The 18,901-nt window shown below is 52.1% G+C and overlaps 8 non-coding genes across 8 annotated transcripts; all 8 read right to left on the bottom strand.

Moving 5' to 3' along the window:
• Window positions 1-118: 118 nt before the first annotated feature.
• Window positions 119-192, bottom strand: trnai-aau (transfer RNA isoleucine (anticodon AAU)). The gene has a single exon. It is a non-coding gene; the product is annotated as a tRNA-Ile (tRNA).
• A 2,388-nt stretch (window positions 193-2,580) lies between these two features.
• trnai-aau (transfer RNA isoleucine (anticodon AAU)) lies at window positions 2,581-2,654 on the bottom strand. Its single transcript has one exon. It is a non-coding gene; the product is annotated as a tRNA-Ile (tRNA).
• A 2,411-nt stretch (window positions 2,655-5,065) lies between these two features.
• Window positions 5,066-5,139, bottom strand: trnai-aau (transfer RNA isoleucine (anticodon AAU)). Its single transcript has one exon. It is a non-coding gene; the product is annotated as a tRNA-Ile (tRNA).
• Window positions 5,140-7,527: 2,388 nt separating this feature from the next.
• trnai-aau (transfer RNA isoleucine (anticodon AAU)) lies at window positions 7,528-7,601 on the bottom strand. Its single transcript has one exon. It is a non-coding gene; the product is annotated as a tRNA-Ile (tRNA).
• Window positions 7,602-10,014: 2,413 nt separating this feature from the next.
• Window positions 10,015-10,088, bottom strand: trnai-aau (transfer RNA isoleucine (anticodon AAU)). Its single transcript has one exon. It is a non-coding gene; the product is annotated as a tRNA-Ile (tRNA).
• A 2,411-nt stretch (window positions 10,089-12,499) lies between these two features.
• On the bottom strand, window positions 12,500-12,573 carry trnai-aau (transfer RNA isoleucine (anticodon AAU)). Its single transcript has one exon. It is a non-coding gene; the product is annotated as a tRNA-Ile (tRNA).
• Window positions 12,574-14,902: 2,329 nt separating this feature from the next.
• trnai-aau (transfer RNA isoleucine (anticodon AAU)) lies at window positions 14,903-14,976 on the bottom strand. Its single transcript has one exon. It is a non-coding gene; the product is annotated as a tRNA-Ile (tRNA).
• A 2,411-nt stretch (window positions 14,977-17,387) lies between these two features.
• trnai-aau (transfer RNA isoleucine (anticodon AAU)) lies at window positions 17,388-17,461 on the bottom strand. The gene has a single exon. It is a non-coding gene; the product is annotated as a tRNA-Ile (tRNA).
• Window positions 17,462-18,901: the final 1,440 nt, after the last annotated feature.

Below are 18,901 nucleotides of genomic sequence, written 5' to 3'. Positions count from 1 at the left end.
TTAGCTTTAAGTCAGGTGATTATCAGACTTGACGAATTATTGTCGCACACCAAAGCTAACAATGGAACATACAATCTTTAGAGTCTGAAGTTTTTAAAGACATGCAGAGTAAGCAGTTTGGCCAGTATGGGGATTGAACCCATGACCTTGGCGTTATTAGCACCACGCTCTGACCTTCTGAGCTGACCGGCCTCAATGCTGGCGGCGCGTGTGTGTGTGTGTGAGCGAGCAGGTGGGTCCCCTGAGGGGAAAATACAAGAATGTGTGCGCGTGTGAACTTTTACATGTTGATCTTAACTTCACACTCAGATATACCATATACTTATCTATGGCAGATAACTGTCACAGACCTGGCTGAGTCCATTTAGACTCTAGACCCCCTGTTTGGACCCTGACCAGACTTTGGGAACAGTGGGTGGTTCAGCAGAGTGGCGCAGCGGAAGCGTGCTGGGCCCATAACCCAGAGGTCGATGGATGGAAACCATCCTCTGCTAGATACAACTTCAGCTATATTATGAGTCTACTGTGAGATACTACCCTTGTCTCATTTAATAACAAACATAAAGTGATGTCATTATTTGTACAACTCCTCATGACTATGTTAAGAAGTGTTTTGTTTAGTTTCCTGCAAAGTAAACATAGTGGGAAGTGTTTCTTTCCACATCTAATAGTGTACAAACTCAGAATTTCACACAGAGCCTATGAGAAGCATATGAGCGTTTACCATATTTAGTTACAACTACAAAACACTTAACTGACGTTTTATTCTTTATTACTGAACTAAATGTTTGTCCAGATGGAAGCAACAGTATTTGTTTGCTTGCACAAGCTGACCAAAGGTCCTAACAAAAGGTCCTGAAACCAGAACATGAGTGAAAAGCAATATACGCCTGAGCATCTGACAGAGTGCTGTCCATGGTACCAGGAGCGTCTGGGTGTTTAGGGTACCAGGGCCCTGGTCGTCCAAGTAAGCGGGCTGGCTCTTTCACTCCGGTGGCCGGTTGGGGGGGGGCTTAAGAGCGGGTCCCCGGGTTCGGACGGTGAGCCGGGTCTTTGGGTGGCTCCAGGTGAGCCGGGTTTTTTGGGCAGCGGGACGGTGAGCCGCGAGGCTGAGTGGCTTTCAGCGACGTGCTGCCTGTCAGTTTTTCTCCGGGTTGAAGGTCTTGTTTCGGGCCTGAGGCTAAGTGGCTCCGGACCGGCTGTGGTGTGTTTTTCTCTGGGCCGAGGGGAGGGGTAAGCGGATGTAAGCCCCGCGATTCTCGGCTGGATCTCCGCGGTCTCAGCGCCACGAGAATGCGGATGAAGCCCCCCGATTCTCGGCTCGGCTCGCCACGAGGGTCTGGTCGAGCTGGTCCGGGATTCCACGCACCTCCGGGGACTGGTGGTGGAAGCTGGGGGTCTGGTGGTTATGCTGCTGGGGACTGGTGGTGATTTTGCTGGGGTCTGGTGGTGGAAGCTCCTGGGGTCTGGTGGTGGAAGCTCCTGGGGTCTGGTGGTGGAAGCTCCTGGGGTCTGGTGGTGGAAGCTCTGGTGGTGGAAGCTCCTGGGGTCTGGTGGTGGAAGCTCCTGGGGTCTGGTGCTGGAAGCTCTGGTGGTGGAAGCTCCTGGGGTCTGGTGGTGGAAGCTCTGGTGGTGGAAACTCCTGGGGTCTGGTGGTGATTTTGCTGGGGTATGGTGGTGAATGCTCCTGAGGTCTGGTGGTGGAAGCTCCTGAGGTCTGGTGGTGGAAGCTCCAGGAGTCTGGTGGTGGAAGCTGGGGGTCGAGCTAGTGGGGTCTGGGGGTGGAAGCTGCTGGGGTCTGGTGGTGGAAGCTTCTGGGGTCTGGTGGTGGAAGCTGGGGGTCGAGCTAGTGGGGGATAACTGTCACAGACCTGGCTGAATCCATTTAGACTCTAGACCCCCTGTTTGGACCCTGACCAGACTTTGGGAACAGTGGGTGGTTCAGCAGAGTGGCGCAGCGGAAGCGTGCTGGGCCCATAACCCAGAGGTCGATGGATCGAAACCATCCTCTGCTAGATACAACTTCAGCTATATTATGAGTCTACTCGGGGACTGGTGGTGGAAGCTGGGGGTCTGGTGGTGGAAGCTCCTGTGTTCTGGTAGTGATTTTGCTGGGGTCTGGTGGTGAATGCTCCTGGGGTCTGGTGCTGGAAGCTCCAGGAGTCTGGTGATGGAAGCTCCTGGGTTCTGGTGGTGGAAGCTGGGGGTCGAGCTAGTGGGGTCTGGGGGTGGAAGCTGGGTGTCTGGTGGTGGAAGCTGCTGGGGTGCTCCTGGGGTCTGGTGGTAGAGACTTTTTTAAAGCTTGATGATTATACTTCATCACTGAGAGTTATGTGTATTCTCATTTTTTAAATGTTTTTTATGAAAAGTACTTTGATTTGTACATGAGATGTGTAATACAAATAAGCTTTCCTCACTTCATAAACTTAAATTCCTTATGTTTGAGTTATCTTTATTTCCTCTTAGCTTTAAGTCAGGTGATTATCAGACTTGACGAATTATTGTCGCACACCAAAGCTAACAATGGAACATACAATCTTTAGAGTCTGAAGTTTTTAAAGACATGCAGAGTAAGCAGTTTGGCCAGTATGGGGATTGAACCCATGACCTTGGCGTTATTAGCACCACGCTCTGACCTTCTGAGCTGACCGGCCTCAATGCTGGCGGCGCGTGTGTGTGTGTGTGAGCGAGCAGGTGGGTCCCCTGAGGGGAAAATACAAGAATGTGTGCGCGTGTGAACTTTTACATGTTGATCTTAACTTCACACTCAGATATACCATATACTTATCTATGGCAGATAACTGTCACAGACCTGGCTGAGTCCATTTAGACTCTAGACCCCCTGTTTGGACCCTGACCAGACTTTGGGAACAGTGGGTGGTTCAGCAGAGTGGCGCAGCGGAAGCGTGCTGGGCCCATAACCCAGAGGTCGATGGATCGAAACCATCCTCTGCTAGATACAACTTCAGCTATATTATGAGTCTACTGTGAGATACTACCCTTGTCTCATTTAATAACAAACATAAAGTGATGTCATTATTTGTACAACTCCTCATGACTATGTTAAGAAGTGTTTTGTTTAGTTTCCTGCAAAGTAAACATAGTGGGAAGTGTTTCTTTCCACATCTAATAGTGTACAAACTCAGAATTTCACACAGAGCCTATGAGAAGCATATGAGCGTTTACCATATTTAGTTACAACTACAAAACACTTAACTGACGTTTTATTCTTTATTACTGAACTAAATGTTTGTCCAGATGGAAGCAACAGTATTTGTTTGCTTGCACAAGCTGACCAAAGGTCCTAACAAAAGGTCCTGAAACCAGAACATGAGTGAAAAGCAATATACGCCTGAGCATCTGACAGAGTGCTGTCCATGGTACCAGGAGCGTCTGGGTGTTTAGGGTACCAGGGCCCTGGTCGTCCAAGTAAGCTGGCTGGCTCTTTCACTCCGGTGGCCGGTTGGGGGGGGGCTTAAGAGCGGGTCCCCGGGTTCGGACGGTGAGCCGGGTCTTTGGGTGGCTCCAGGTGAGCCGGGTTTTTTGGGCAGCGGGACGGTGAGCCGCGAGGCTGAGTGGCTTTCAGCGACGTGCTGCCTGTCAGTTTTTCTCCGGGTTGAAGGTCTTGTTTCGGGCCTGAGGCTAAGTGGCTCCGGACCGGCTGTGGTGTGTTTTTCTCTGGGCCGAGGGGAGGGGTAAGCGGATGTAAGCCCCGCGATTCTCGGCTGGATCTCCGCGGTCTCAGCGCCACGAGAATGCGGATGAAGCCCCCCGATTCTCGGCTCGGCTCGCCACGAGGCTCTGGTCGAGCTGGTCCGGGATTCCACGCACCTCCGGGGACTGGTGGTGGAAGCTGGGGGTCTGGTGGTTATGCTGCTGGGGACTGGTGGTGATTTTGCTGGGGTCTGGTGGTGGAAGCTCCTGGGGTCTGGTGGTGGAAGCTCCTGGGGTCTGGTGGTGGAAGCTCCTGGGGTCTGGTGGTGGAAGCTCCTGGGGTCTGGTGGTGGAAGCTCTGGTGGTGGAAGCTCCTGGGGTCTGGTGGTGGAAGCTCCTGGGGTCTGGTGCTGGAAGCTCTGGTGGTGGAAGCTCCTGGGGTCTGGTGGTGGAAGCTCTGGTGGTGGAAACTCCTGGGGTCTGGTGGTGATTTTGCTGGGGTATGGTGGTGAATGCTCCTGAGGTCTGGTGGTGGAAGCTCCTGAGGTCTGGTGGTGGAAGCTCCAGGAGTCTGGTGGTGGAAGCTGGGGGTCGAGCTAGTGGGGTCTGGGGGTGGAAGCTGCTGGGGTCTGGTGGTGGAAGCTTCTGGGGTCTGGTGGTGGAAGCTGGGGGTCGAGCTAGTGGGGGATAACTGTCACAGACCTGGCTGAATCCATTTAGACTCTAGACCCCCTGTTTGGACCCTGACCAGACTTTGGGAACAGTGGGTGGTTCAGCAGAGTGGCGCAGCGGAAGCGTGCTGGGCCCATAACCCAGAGGTCGATGGATCGAAACCATCCTCTGCTAGATACAACTTCAGCTATATTATGAGTCTACTCGGGGACTGGTGGTGGAAGCTGGGGGTCTGGTGGTGGAAGCTCCTGTGTTCTGGTAGTGATTTTGCTGGGGTCTGGTGGTGAATGCTCCTGGGGTCTGGTGCTGGAAGCTCCAGGAGTCTGGTGATGGAAGCTCCTGGGTTCTGGTGGTGGAAGCTGGGGGTCGAGCTAGTGGGGTCTGGGGGTGGAAGCTGGGTGTCTGGTGGTGGAAGCTGCTGGGGTGCTCCTGGGGTCTGGTGGTAGAGACTTTTTTAAAGCTTGATGATTATACTTCATCACTGAGAGTTATGTGTATTCTCATTTTTTAAATGTTTTTTATGAAAAGTACTTTGATTTGTACATGAGATGTGTAATACAAATAAGCTTTCCTCACTTCATAAACTTAAATTCCTTATGTTTGAGTTATCTTTATTTCCTCTTAGCTTTAAGTCAGGTGATTATCAGACTTGACGAATTATTGTCGCACACCAAAGCTAACAATGGAACATACAATCTTTAGAGTCTGAAGTTTTTAAAGACATGCAGAGTAAGCAGTTTGGCCAGTATGGGGATTGAACCCATGACCTTGGCGTTATTAGCACCACGCTCTGACCTTCTGAGCTGACCGGCCTCAATGCTGGCGGCGCGTGTGTGTGTGTGTGAGCGAGCAGGTGGGTCCCCTGAGGGGAAAATACAAGAATGTGTGCGCGTGTGAACTTTTACATGTTGATCTTAACTTCACACTCAGATATACCATATACTTATCTATGGCAGATAACTGTCACAGACCTGGCTGAGTCCATTTAGACTCTAGACCCCCTGTTTGGACCCTGACCAGACTTTGGGAACAGTGGGTGGTTCAGCAGAGTGGCGCAGCGGAAGCGTGCTGGGCCCATAACCCAGAGGTCGATGGATCGAAACCATCCTCTGCTAGATACAACTTCAGCTATATTATGAGTCTACTGTGAGATACTACCCTTGTCTCATTTAATAACAAACATAAAGTGATGTCATTATTTGTACAACTCCTCATGACTATGTTAAGAAGTGTTTTGTTTAGTTTCCTGCAAAGTAAACATAGTGGGAAGTGTTTCTTTCCACATCTAATAGTGTACAAACTCAGAATTTCACACAGAGCCTATGAGAAGCATATGAGCGTTTACCATATTTAGTTACAACTACAAAACACTTAACTGACGTTTTATTCTTTATTACTGAACTAAATGTTTGTCCAGATGGAAGCAACAGTATTTGTTTGCTTGCACAAGCTGACCAAAGGTCCTAACAAAAGGTCCTGAAACCAGAACATGAGTGAAAAGCAATATACGCCTGAGCATCTGACAGAGTGCTGTCCATGGTACCAGGAGCGTCTGGGTGTTTAGGGTACCAGGGCCCTGGTCGTCCAAGTAAGCGGGCTGGCTCTTTCACTCCGGTGGCCGGTTGGGGGGGGGCTTAAGAGCGGGTCCCCGGGTTCGGACGGTGAGCCGGGTCTTTGGGTGGCTCCAGGTGAGCCGGGTTTTTTGGGCAGCGGGACGGTGAGCCGCGAGGCTGAGTGGCTTTCAGCGACGTGCTGCCTGTCAGTTTTTCTCCGGGTTGAAGGTCTTGTTTCGGGCCTGAGGCTAAGTGGCTCCGGACCGGCTGTGGTGTGTTTTTCTCTGGGCCGAGGGGAGGGGTAAGCGGATGTAAGCCCCGCGATTCTCGGCTGGATCTCCGCGGTCTCAGCGCCACGAGAATGCGGATGAAGCCCCCCGATTCTCGGCTCGGCTCGCCACGAGGCTCTGGTCGAGCTGGTCCGGGATTCCACGCACCTCCGGGGACTGGTGGTGGAAGCTGGGGGTCTGGTGGTTATGCTGCTGGGGACTGGTGGTGATTTTGCTGGGGTCTGGTGGTGGAAGCTCCTGGGGTCTGGTGGTGGAAGCTCCTGGGGTCTGGTGGTGGAAGCTCCTGGGGTCTGGTGGTGGAAGCTCCTGGGGTCTGGTGGTGGAAGCTCTGGTGGTGGAAGCTCCTGGGGTCTGGTGGTGGAAGCTCCTGGGGTCTGGTGCTGGAAGCTCTGGTGGTGGAAGCTCCTGGGGTCTGGTGGTGGAAGCTCTGGTGGTGGAAACTCCTGGGGTCTGGTGGTGATTTTGCTGGGGTATGGTGGTGAATGCTCCTGAGGTCTGGTGGTGGAAGCTCCTGAGGTCTGGTGGTGGAAGCTCCAGGAGTCTGGTGGTGGAAGCTGGGGGTCGAGCTAGTGGGGTCTGGGGGTGGAAGCTGCTGGGGTCTGGTGGTGGAAGCTTCTGGGGTCTGGTGGTGGAAGCTGGGGGTCGAGCTAGTGGGGGATAACTGTCACAGACCTGGCTGAATCCATTTAGACTCTAGACCCCCTGTTTGGACCCTGACCAGACTTTGGGAACAGTGGGTGGTTCAGCAGAGTGGCGCAGCGGAAGCGTGCTGGGCCCATAACCCAGAGGTCGATGGATCGAAACCATCCTCTGCTAGATACAACTTCAGCTATATTATGAGTCTACTCGGGGACTGGTGGTGGAAGCTGGGGGTCTGGTGGTGGAAGCTCCTGTGTTCTGGTAGTGATTTTGCTGGGGTCTGGTGGTGAATGCTCCTGGGGTCTGGTGCTGGAAGCTCCTGGGTTCTGGTGGTGGAAGCTGGGGGTCGAGCTAGTGGGGTCTGGGGGTGGAAGCTGGGTGTCTGGTGGTGGAAGCTGCTGGGGTGCTCCTGGGGTCTGGTGGTAGAGACTTTTTTAAAGCTTGATGATTATACTTCATCACTGAGAGTTATGTGTATTCTCATTTTTTAAATGTTTTTTATGAAAAGTACTTTGATTTGTACATGAGATGTGTAATACAAATAAGCTTTCCTCACTTCATAAACTTAAATTCCTTATGTTTGAGTTATCTTTATTTCCTCTTAGCTTTAAGTCAGGTGATTATCAGACTTGACGAATTATTGTCGCACACCAAAGCTAACAATGGAACATACAATCTTTAGAGTCTGAAGTTTTTAAAGACATGCAGAGTAAGCAGTTTGGCCAGTATGGGGATTGAACCCATGACCTTGGCGTTATTAGCACCACGCTCTGACCTTCTGAGCTGACCGGCCTCAATGCTGGCGGCGCGTGTGTGTGTGTGTGAGCGAGCAGGTGGGTCCCCTGAGGGGAAAATACAAGAATGTGTGCGCGTGTGAACTTTTACATGTTGATCTTAACTTCACACTCAGATATACCATATACTTATCTATGGCAGATAACTGTCACAGACCTGGCTGAGTCCATTTAGACTCTAGACCCCCTGTTTGGACCCTGACCAGACTTTGGGAACAGTGGGTGGTTCAGCAGAGTGGCGCAGCGGAAGCGTGCTGGGCCCATAACCCAGAGGTCGATGGATCGAAACCATCCTCTGCTAGATACAACTTCAGCTATATTATGAGTCTACTGTGAGATACTACCCTTGTCTCATTTAATAACAAACATAAAGTGATGTCATTATTTGTACAACTCCTCATGACTATGTTAAGAAGTGTTTTGTTTAGTTTCCTGCAAAGTAAACATAGTGGGAAGTGTTTCTTTCCACATCTAATAGTGTACAAACTCAGAATTTCACACAGAGCCTATGAGAAGCATATGAGCGTTTACCATATTTAGTTACAACTACAAAACACTTAACTGACGTTTTATTCTTTATTACTGAACTAAATGTTTGTCCAGATGGAAGCAACAGTATTTGTTTGCTTGCACAAGCTGACCAAAGGTCCTAACAAAAGGTCCTGAAACCAGAACATGAGTGAAAAGCAATATACGCCTGAGCATCTGACAGAGTGCTGTCCATGGTACCAGGAGCGTCTGGGTGTTTAGGGTACCAGGGCCCTGGTCGTCCAAGTAAGCTGGCTGGCTCTTTCACTCCGGTGGCCGGTTGGGGGGGGGCTTAAGAGCGGGTCCCCGGGTTCGGACGGTGAGCCGGGTCTTTGGGTGGCTCCAGGTGAGCCGGGTTTTTTGGGCAGCGGGACGGTGAGCCGCGAGGCTGAGTGGCTTTCAGCGACGTGCTGCCTGTCAGTTTTTCTCCGGGTTGAAGGTCTTGTTTCGGGCCTGAGGCTAAGTGGCTCCGGACCGGCTGTGGTGTGTTTTTCTCTGGGCCGAGGGGAGGGGTAAGCGGATGTAAGCCCCGCGATTCTCGGCTGGATCTCCGCGGTCTCAGCGCCACGAGAATGCGGATGAAGCCCCCCGATTCTCGGCTCGGCTCGCCACGAGGCTCTGGTCGAGCTGGTCCGGGATTCCACGCACCTCCGGGGACTGGTGGTGGAAGCTGGGGGTCTGGTGGTTATGCTGCTGGGGACTGGTGGTGATTTTGCTGGGGTCTGGTGGTGGAAGCTCCTGGGGTCTGGTGGTGGAAGCTCCTGGGGTCTGGTGGTGGAAGCTCCTGGGGTCTGGTGGTGGAAGCTCCTGGGGTCTGGTGGTGGAAGCTCTGGTGGTGGAAGCTCCTGGGGTCTGGTGGTGGAAGCTCCTGGGGTCTGGTGGTGGAAGCTCCTGGGGTCTGGTGCTGGAAGCTCTGGTGGTGGAAGCTCCTGGGGTCTGGTGGTGGAAGCTCTGGTGGTGGAAACTCCTGGGGTCTGGTGGTGATTTTGCTGGGGTATGGTGGTGAATGCTCCTGAGGTCTGGTGGTGGAAGCTCCTGAGGTCTGGTGGTGGAAGCTCCAGGAGTCTGGTGGTGGAAGCTGGGGGTCGAGCTAGTGGGGTCTGGGGGTGGAAGCTGCTGGGGTCTGGTGGTGGAAGCTTCTGGGGTCTGGTGGTGGAAGCTGGGGGTCGAGCTAGTGGGGGATAACTGTCACAGACCTGGCTGAATCCATTTAGACTCTAGACCCCCTGTTTGGACCCTGACCAGACTTTGGGAACAGTGGGTGGTTCAGCAGAGTGGCGCAGCGGAAGCGTGCTGGGCCCATAACCCAGAGGTCGATGGATCGAAACCATCCTCTGCTAGATACAACTTCAGCTATATTATGAGTCTACTCGGGGACTGGTGGTGGAAGCTCCTGTGTTCTGGTAGTGATTTTGCTGGGGTCTGGTGGTGAATGCTCCTGGGGTCTGGTGCTGGAAGCTCCAGGAGTCTGGTGATGGAAGCTCCTGGGTTCTGGTGGTGGAAGCTGGGGGTCGAGCTAGTGGGGTCTGGGGGTGGAAGCTGGGTGTCTGGTGGTGGAAGCTGCTGGGGTGCTCCTGGGGTCTGGTGGTAGAGACTTTTTTAAAGCTTGATGATTATACTTCATCACTGAGAGTTATGTGTATTCTCATTTTTTAAATGTTTTTTATGAAAAGTACTTTGATTTGTACATGAGATGTGTAATACAAATAAGCTTTCCTCACTTCATAAACTTAAATTCCTTATGTTTGAGTTATCTTTATTTCCTCTTAGCTTTAAGTCAGGTGATTATCAGACTTGACGAATTATTGTCGCACACCAAAGCTAACAATGGAACATACAATCTTTAGAGTCTGAAGTTTTTAAAGACATGCAGAGTAAGCAGTTTGGCCAGTATGGGGATTGAACCCATGACCTTGGCGTTATTAGCACCACGCTCTGACCTTCTGAGCTGACCGGCCTCAATGCTGGCGGCGCGTGTGTGTGTGTGTGAGCGAGCAGGTGGGTCCCCTGAGGGGAAAATACAAGAATGTGTGCGCGTGTGAACTTTTACATGTTGATCTTAACTTCACACTCAGATATACCATATACTTATCTATGGCAGATAACTGTCACAGACCTGGCTGAGTCCATTTAGACTCTAGACCCCCTGTTTGGACCCTGACCAGACTTTGGGAACAGTGGGTGGTTCAGCAGAGTGGCGCAGCGGAAGCGTGCTGGGCCCATAACCCAGAGGTCGATGGATCGAAACCATCCTCTGCTAGATACAACTTCAGCTATATTATGAGTCTACTGTGAGATACTACCCTTGTCTCATTTAATAACAAACATAAAGTGATGTCATTATTTGTACAACTCCTCATGACTATGTTAAGAAGTGTTTTGTTTAGTTTCCTGCAAAGTAAACATAGTGGGAAGTGTTTCTTTCCACATCTAATAGTGTACAAACTCAGAATTTCACACAGAGCCTATGAGAAGCATATGAGCGTTTACCATATTTAGTTACAACTACAAAACACTTAACTGACGTTTTATTCTTTATTACTGAACTAAATGTTTGTCCAGATGGAAGCAACAGTATTTGTTTGCTTGCACAAGCTGACCAAAGGTCCTAACAAAAGGTCCTGAAACCAGAACATGAGTGAAAAGCAATATACGCCTGAGCATCTGACAGAGTGCTGTCCATGGTACCAGGAGCGTCTGGGTGTTTAGGGTACCAGGGCCCTGGTCGTCCAAGTAAGCGGGCTGGCTCTTTCACTCCGGTGGCCGGTTGGGGGGGGGCTTAAGAGCGGGTCCCCGGGTTCGGACGGTGAGCCGGGTCTTTGGGTGGCTCCAGGTGAGCCGGGTTTTTTGGGCAGCGGGACGGTGAGCCGCGAGGCTGAGTGGCTTTCAGCGACGTGCTGCCTGTCAGTTTTTCTCCGGGTTGAAGGTCTTGTTTCGGGCCTGAGGCTAAGTGGCTCCGGACCGGCTGTGGTGTGTTTTTCTCTGGGCCGAGGGGAGGGGTAAGCGGATGTAAGCCCCGCGATTCTCGGCTGGATCTCCGCGGTCTCAGCGCCACGAGAATGCGGATGAAGCCCCCCGATTCTCGGCTCGGCTCGCCACGAGGCTCTGGTCGAGCTGGTCCGGGATTCCACGCACCTCCGGGGACTGGTGGTGGAAGCTGGGGGTCTGGTGGTTATGCTGCTGGGGACTGGTGGTGATTTTGCTGGGGTCTGGTGGTGGAAGCTCCTGGGGTCTGGTGGTGGAAGCTCCTGGGGTCTGGTGGTGGAAGCTCCTGGGGTCTGGTGGTGGAAGCTCCTGGGGTCTGGTGGTGGAAGCTCTGGTGGTGGAAGCTCCTGGGGTCTGGTGGTGGAAGCTCCTGGGGTCTGGTGCTGGAAGCTCTGGTGGTGGAAGCTCCTGGGGTCTGGTGGTGGAAGCTCTGGTGGTGGAAACTCCTGGGGTCTGGTGGTGATTTTGCTGGGGTATGGTGGTGAATGCTCCTGAGGTCTGGTGGTGGAAGCTCCTGAGGTCTGGTGGTGGAAGCTCCAGGAGTCTGGTGGTGGAAGCTGGGGGTCGAGCTAGTGGGGTCTGGGGGTGGAAGCTGCTGGGGTCTGGTGGTGGAAGCTTCTGGGGTCTGGTGGTGGAAGCTGGGGGTCGAGCTAGTGGGGGATAACTGTCACAGACCTGGCTGAATCCATTTAGACTCTAGACCCCCTGTTTGGACCCTGACCAGACTTTGGGAACAGTGGGTGGTTCAGCAGAGTGGCGCAGCGGAAGCGTGCTGGGCCCATAACCCAGAGGTCGATGGATCGAAACCATCCTCTGCTAGATACAACTTCAGCTATATTATGAGTCTACTCGGGGACTGGTGGTGGAAGCTGGGGGTCTGGTGGTGGAAGCTCCTGTGTTCTGGTAGTGATTTTGCTGGGGTCTGGTGGTGAATGCTCCTGGGGTCTGGTGCTGGAAGCTCCAGGAGTCTGGTGATGGAAGCTCCTGGGTTCTGGTGGTGGAAGCTGGGGGTCGAGCTAGTGGGGTCTGGGGGTGGAAGCTGGGTGTCTGGTGGTGGAAGCTGCTGGGGTGCTCCTGGGGTCTGGTGGTAGAGACTTTTTTAAAGCTTGATGATTATACTTCATCACTGAGAGTTATGTGTATTCTCATTTTTTAAATGTTTTTTATGAAAAGTACTTTGATTTGTACATGAGATGTGTAATACAAATAAGCTTTCCTCACTTCATAAACTTAAATTCCTTATGTTTGAGTTATCTTTATTTCCTCTTAGCTTTAAGTCAGGTGATTATCAGACTTGACGAATTATTGTCGCACACCAAAGCTAACAATGGAACATACAATCTTTAGAGTCTGAAGTTTTTAAAGACATGCAGAGTAAGCAGTTTGGCCAGTATGGGGATTGAACCCATGACCTTGGCGTTATTAGCACCACGCTCTGACCTTCTGAGCTGACCGGCCTCAATGCTGGCGGCGCGTGTGTGTGTGTGTGAGCGAGCAGGTGGGTCCCCTGAGGGGAAAATACAAGAATGTGTGCGCGTGTGAACTTTTACATGTTGATCTTAACTTCACACTCAGATATACCATATACTTATCTATGGCAGATAACTGTCACAGACCTGGCTGAGTCCATTTAGACTCTAGACCCCCTGTTTGGACCCTGACCAGACTTTGGGAACAGTGGGTGGTTCAGCAGAGTGGCGCAGCGGAAGCGTGCTGGGCCCATAACCCAGAGGTCGATGGATCGAAACCATCCTCTGCTAGATACAACTTCAGCTATATTATGAGTCTACTGTGAGATACTACCCTTGTCTCATTTAATAACAAACATAAAGTGATGTCATTATTTGTACAACTCCTCATGACTATGTTAAGAAGTGTTTTGTTTAGTTTCCTGCAAAGTAAACATAGTGGGAAGTGTTTCTTTCCACATCTAATAGTGTACAAACTCAGAATTTCACACAGAGCCTATGAGAAGCATATGAGCGTTTACCATATTTAGTTACAACTACAAAACACTTAACTGACGTTTTATTCTTTATTACTGAACTAAATGTTTGTCCAGATGGAAGCAACAGTATTTGTTTGCTTGCACAAGCTGACCAAAGGTCCTAACAAAAGGTCCTGAAACCAGAACATGAGTGAAAAGCAATATACGCCTGAGCATCTGACAGAGTGCTGTCCATGGTACCAGGAGCGTCTGGGTGTTTAGGGTACCAGGGCCCTGGTCGTCCAAGTAAGCTGGCTGGCTCTTTCACTCCGGTGGCCGGTTGGGGGGGGGCTTAAGAGCGGGTCCCCGGGTTCGGACGGTGAGCCGGGTCTTTGGGTGGCTCCAGGTGAGCCGGGTTTTTTGGGCAGCGGGACGGTGAGCCGCGAGGCTGAGTGGCTTTCAGCGACGTGCTGCCTGTCAGTTTTTCTCCGGGTTGAAGGTCTTGTTTCGGGCCTGAGGCTAAGTGGCTCCGGACCGGCTGTGGTGTGTTTTTCTCTGGGCCGAGGGGAGGGGTAAGCGGATGTAAGCCCCGCGATTCTCGGCTGGATCTCCGCGGTCTCAGCGCCACGAGAATGCGGATGAAGCCCCCCGATTCTCGGCTCGGCTCGCCACGAGGCTCTGGTCGAGCTGGTCCGGGATTCCACGCACCTCCGGGGACTGGTGGTGGAAGCTGGGGGTCTGGTGGTTATGCTGCTGGGGACTGGTGGTGATTTTGCTGGGGTCTGGTGGTGGAAGCTCCTGGGGTCTGGTGGTGGAAGCTCCTGGGGTCTGGTGGTGGAAGCTCCTGGGGTCTGGTGGTGGAAGCTCCTGGGGTCTGGTGGTGGAAGCTCTGGTGGTGGAAGCTCCTGGGGTCTGGTGGTGGAAGCTCTGGTGGTGGAAACTCCTGGGGTCTGGTGGTGATTTTGCTGGGGTATGGTGGTGAATGCTCCTGAGGTCTGGTGGTGGAAGCTCCTGAGGTCTGGTGGTGGAAGCTCCAGGAGTCTGGTGGTGGAAGCTGGGGGTCGAGCTAGTGGGGTCTGGGGGTGGAAGCTGCTGGGGTCTGGTGGTGGAAGCTTCTGGGGTCTGGTGGTGGAAGCTGGGGGTCGAGCTAGTGGGGGATAACTGTCACAGACCTGGCTGAATCCATTTAGACTCTAGACCCCCTGTTTGGACCCTGACCAGACTTTGGGAACAGTGGGTGGTTCAGCAGAGTGGCGCAGCGGAAGCGTGCTGGGCCCATAACCCAGAGGTCGATGGATCGAAACCATCCTCTGCTAGATACAACTTCAGCTATATTATGAGTCTACTCGGGGACTGGTGGTGGAAGCTCCTGTGTTCTGGTAGTGATTTTGCTGGGGTCTGGTGGTGAATGCTCCTGGGGTCTGGTGCTGGAAGCTCCAGGAGTCTGGTGATGGAAGCTCCTGGGTTCTGGTGGTGGAAGCTGGGGGTCGAGCTAGTGGGGTCTGGGGGTGGAAGCTGGGTGTCTGGTGGTGGAAGCTGCTGGGGTGCTCCTGGGGTCTGGTGGTAGAGACTTTTTTAAAGCTTGATGATTATACTTCATCACTGAGAGTTATGTGTATTCTCATTTTTTAAATGTTTTTTATGAAAAGTACTTTGATTTGTACATGAGATGTGTAATACAAATAAGCTTTCCTCACTTCATAAACTTAAATTCCTTATGTTTGAGTTATCTTTATTTCCTCTTAGCTTTAAGTCAGGTGATTATCAGACTTGACGAATTATTGTCGCACACCAAAGCTAACAATGGAACATACAATCTTTAGAGTCTGAAGTTTTTAAAGACATGCAGAGTAAGCAGTTTGGCCAGTATGGGGATTGAACCCATGACCTTGGCGTTATTAGCACCACGCTCTGACCTTCTGAGCTGACCGGCCTCAATGCTGGCGGCGCGTGTGTGTGTGTGTGAGCGAGCAGGTGGGTCCCCTGAGGGGAAAATACAAGAATGTGTGCGCGTGTGAACTTTTACATGTTGATCTTAACTTCACACTCAGATATACCATATACTTATCTATGGCAGATAACTGTCACAGACCTGGCTGAGTCCATTTAGACTCTAGACCCCCTGTTTGGACCCTGACCAGACTTTGGGAACAGTGGGTGGTTCAGCAGAGTGGCGCAGCGGAAGCGTGCTGGGCCCATAACCCAGAGGTCGATGGATCGAAACCATCCTCTGCTAGATACAACTTCAGCTATATTATGAGTCTACTGTGAGATACTACCCTTGTCTCATTTAATAACAAACATAAAGTGATGTCATTATTTGTACAACTCCTCATGACTATGTTAAGAAGTGTTTTGTTTAGTTTCCTGCAAAGTAAACATAGTGGGAAGTGTTTCTTTCCACATCTAATAGTGTACAAACTCAGAATTTCACACAGAGCCTATGAGAAGCATATGAGCGTTTACCATATTTAGTTACAACTACAAAACACTTAACTGACGTTTTATTCTTTATTACTGAACTAAATGTTTGTCCAGATGGAAGCAACAGTATTTGTTTGCTTGCACAAGCTGACCAAAGGTCCTAACAAAAGGTCCTGAAACCAGAACATGAGTGAAAAGCAATATACGCCTGAGCATCTGACAGAGTGCTGTCCATGGTACCAGGAGCGTCTGGGTGTTTAGGGTACCAGGGCCCTGGTCGTCCAAGTAAGCGGGCTGGCTCTTTCACTCCGGTGGCCGGTTGGGGGGGGGCTTAAGAGCGGGTCCCCGGGTTCGGACGGTGAGCCGGGTCTTTGGGTGGCTCCAGGTGAGCCGGGTTTTTTGGGCAGCGGGACGGTGAGCCGCGAGGCTGAGTGGCTTTCAGCGACGTGCTGCCTGTCAGTTTTTCTCCGGGTTGAAGGTCTTGTTTCGGGCCTGAGGCTAAGTGGCTCCGGACCGGCTGTGGTGTGTTTTTCTCTGGGCCGAGGGGAGGGGTAAGCGGATGTAAGCCCCGCGATTCTCGGCTGGATCTCCGCGGTCTCAGCGCCACGAGAATGCGGATGAAGCCCCCCGATTCTCGGCTCGGCTCGCCACGAGGCTCTGGTCGAGCTGGTCCGGGATTCCACGCACCTCCGGGGACTGGTGGTGGAAGCTGGGGGTCTGGTGGTTATGCTGCTGGGGACTGGTGGTGATTTTGCTGGGGTCTGGTGGTGGAAGCTCCTGGGGTCTGGTGGTGGAAGCTCCTGGGGTCTGGTGGTGGAAGCTCCTGGGGTCTGGTGGTGGAAGCTCCTGGGGTCTGGTGGTGGAAGCTCTGGTGGTGGAAGCTCCTGGGGTCTGGTGGTGGAAGCTCCTGGGGTCTGGTGCTGGAAGCTCTGGTGGTGGAAGCTCCTGGGGTCTGGTGGTGGAAGCTCTGGTGGTGGAAACTCCTGGGGTCTGGTGGTGATTTTGCTGGGGTATGGTGGTGAATGCTCCTGAGGTCTGGTGGTGGAAGCTCCTGAGGTCTGGTGGTGGAAGCTCCAGGAGTCTGGTGGTGGAAGCTGGGGGTCGAGCTAGTGGGGTCTGGGGGTGGAAGCTGCTGGGGTCTGGTGGTGGAAGCTTCTGGGGTCTGGTGGTGGAAGCTGGGGGTCGAGCTAGTGGGGGATAACTGTCACAGACCTGGCTGAATCCATTTAGACTCTAGACCCCCTGTTTGGACCCTGACCAGACTTTGGGAACAGTGGGTGGTTCAGCAGAGTGGCGCAGCGGAAGCGTGCTGGGCCCATAACCCAGAGGTCGATGGATCGAAACCATCCTCTGCTAGATACAACTTCAGCTATATTATGAGTCTACTCGGGGACTGGTGGTGGAAGCTGGGGGTCTGGTGGTGGAAGCTCCTGTGTTCTGGTAGTGATTTTGCTGGGGTCTGGTGGTGAATGCTCCTGGGGTCTGGTGCTGGAAGCTCCAGGAGTCTGGTGATGGAAGCTCCTGGGTTCTGGTGGTGGAAGCTGGGGGTCGAGCTAGTGGGGTCTGGGGGTGGAAGCTGGGTGTCTGGTGGTGGAAGCTGCTGGGGTGCTCCTGGGGTCTGGTGGTAGAGACTTTTTTAAAGCTTGATGATTATACTTCATCACTGAGAGTTATGTGTATTCTCATTTTTTAAATGTTTTTTATGAAAAGTACTTTGATTTGTACATGAGATGTGTAATACAAATAAGCTTTCCTCACTTCATAAACTTAAATTCCTTATGTTTGAGTTATCTTTATTTCCTCTTAGCTTTAAGTCAGGTGATTATCAGACTTGACGAATTATTGTCGCACACCAAAGCTAACAATGGAACATACAATCTTTAGAGTCTGAAGTTTTTAAAGACATGCAGAGTAAGCAGTTTGGCCAGTATGGGGATTGAACCCATGACCTTGGCGTTATTAGCACCACGCTCTGACCTTCTGAGCTGACCGGCCTCAATGCTGGCGGCGCGTGTGTGTGTGTGTGAGCGAGCAGGTGGGTCCCCTGAGGGGAAAATACAAGAATGTGTGCGCGTGTGAACTTTTACATGTTGATCTTAACTTCACACTCAGATATACCATATACTTATCTATGGCAGATAACTGTCACAGACCTGGCTGAGTCCATTTAGACTCTAGACCCCCTGTTTGGACCCTGACCAGACTTTGGGAACAGTGGGTGGTTCAGCAGAGTGGCGCAGCGGAAGCGTGCTGGGCCCATAACCCAGAGGTCGATGGATCGAAACCATCCTCTGCTAGATACAACTTCAGCTATATTATGAGTCTACTGTGAGATACTACCCTTGTCTCATTTAATAACAAACATAAAGTGATGTCATTATTTGTACAACTCCTCATGACTATGTTAAGAAGTGTTTTGTTTAGTTTCCTGCAAAGTAAACATAGTGGGAAGTGTTTCTTTCCACATCTAATAGTGTACAAACTCAGAATTTCACACAGAGCCTATGAGAAGCATATGAGCGTTTACCATATTTAGTTACAACTACAAAACACTTAACTGACGTTTTATTCTTTATTACTGAACTAAATGTTTGTCCAGATGGAAGCAACAGTATTTGTTTGCTTGCACAAGCTGACCAAAGGTCCTAACAAAAGGTCCTGAAACCAGAACATGAGTGAAAAGCAATATACGCCTGAGCATCTGACAGAGTGCTGTCCATGGTACCGGGAGCGTCTGGGTGTTTAGGGTACCAGGGCCCTGGTCGTCCAAGTAAGCGGGCTGGCTCTTTCACTCCGGTGGCCGGTTGGGGGGGGGCTTAAGAGCGGGTCCCCGGGTTCGGACGGTGAGCCGGGTCTTTGGGTGGCTCCAGGTGAGCCGGGTTTTTTGGGCAGCGGGACGGTGAGCCGCGAGGCTGAGTGGCTTTCAGCGACGTGCTGCCTGTCAGTTTTTCTCCGGGTTGAAGGTCTTGTTTCGGGCCTGAGGCTAAGTGGCTCCGGACCGGCTGTGGTGTGTTTTTCTCTGGGCCGAGGGGAGGGGTAAGCGGATGTAAGCCCCGCGATTCTCGGCTGGATCTCCGCGGTCTCAGCGCCACGAGAATGCGGATGAAGCCCCCCGATTCTCGGCTCGGCTCGCCACGAGGCTCTGGTCGAGCTGGTCCGGGATTCCACGCACCTCCGGGGACTGGTGGTGGAAGCTGGGGGTCTGGTGGTTATGCTGCTGGGGACTGGTGGTGATTTTGCTGGGGTCTGGTGGTGGAAGCTCCTGGGGTCTGGTGGTGGAAGCTCCTGGGGTCTGGTGGTGGAAGCTCCTGGGGTCTGGTGGTGGAAGCTCCTGGGGTCTGGTGGTGGAAGCTCTGGTGGTGGAAGCTCCTGGGGTCTGGTGGTGGAAGCTCCTGGGGTCTGGTGCTGGAAGCTCTGGTGGTGGAAGCTCCTGGG

The sequence above is a fragment of the Cololabis saira genome, unplaced genomic scaffold (genome assembly GCF_033807715.1).
Source record: "Cololabis saira isolate AMF1-May2022 unplaced genomic scaffold, fColSai1.1 scf036, whole genome shotgun sequence".
Taxonomy (NCBI): Eukaryota; Metazoa; Chordata; class Actinopteri; order Beloniformes; family Belonidae; genus Cololabis; species Cololabis saira.
This window is presented reverse-complemented; position numbering and strand designations above follow the sequence as displayed.